A 485-nucleotide genomic window follows, 5' to 3' on the forward strand; every position below is an offset into this window, starting at 1 on the left:
TTGCGATGCTTACGTGAAGCGTCAGATGACTGACAAGTTATCCTCCAAATCTGATATGTGTTTATTTTTAGGCTACCCTAAGGAAACTAAGGGTTACTACTTCTACATTCCGACAGAGAACAAAGTGTTCATTGCCAGGAATGCGACTTTTATGGAGCGAGAGTTCGTCTCCAAAAGAGTCAGTGGGAGTAGGATCGAACTTGAGGAAGTTCGAGAGCAGCAAGTAGACGCTGAGCCGAGTGAACAAGTTGAAGAAGTTCAACCTGTTATACTGCCCGTTGTAACTCAACCTTTGACGAGTGAACCTCGGAGATCGGGCATGATTCGCCAAGAGCCAACGAGATATGGATTTCTCGTGACTGGGAATGAGGAACTCATGTTATTAGAACATGACGAGCCTACCACATACCAAGAGGCGAGCCTACCACATACCAAGAGGCTATGGCAAATCCCGATTCCGAGAAATGGCGCGAGGCTATGAAGTC

This window comes from Tarenaya hassleriana, unplaced genomic scaffold (genome assembly GCF_000463585.1).
Source record: "Tarenaya hassleriana unplaced genomic scaffold, ASM46358v1 Cleome40, whole genome shotgun sequence".
Classification (NCBI taxonomy): Eukaryota; Viridiplantae; Streptophyta; class Magnoliopsida; order Brassicales; family Cleomaceae; genus Tarenaya; species Tarenaya hassleriana.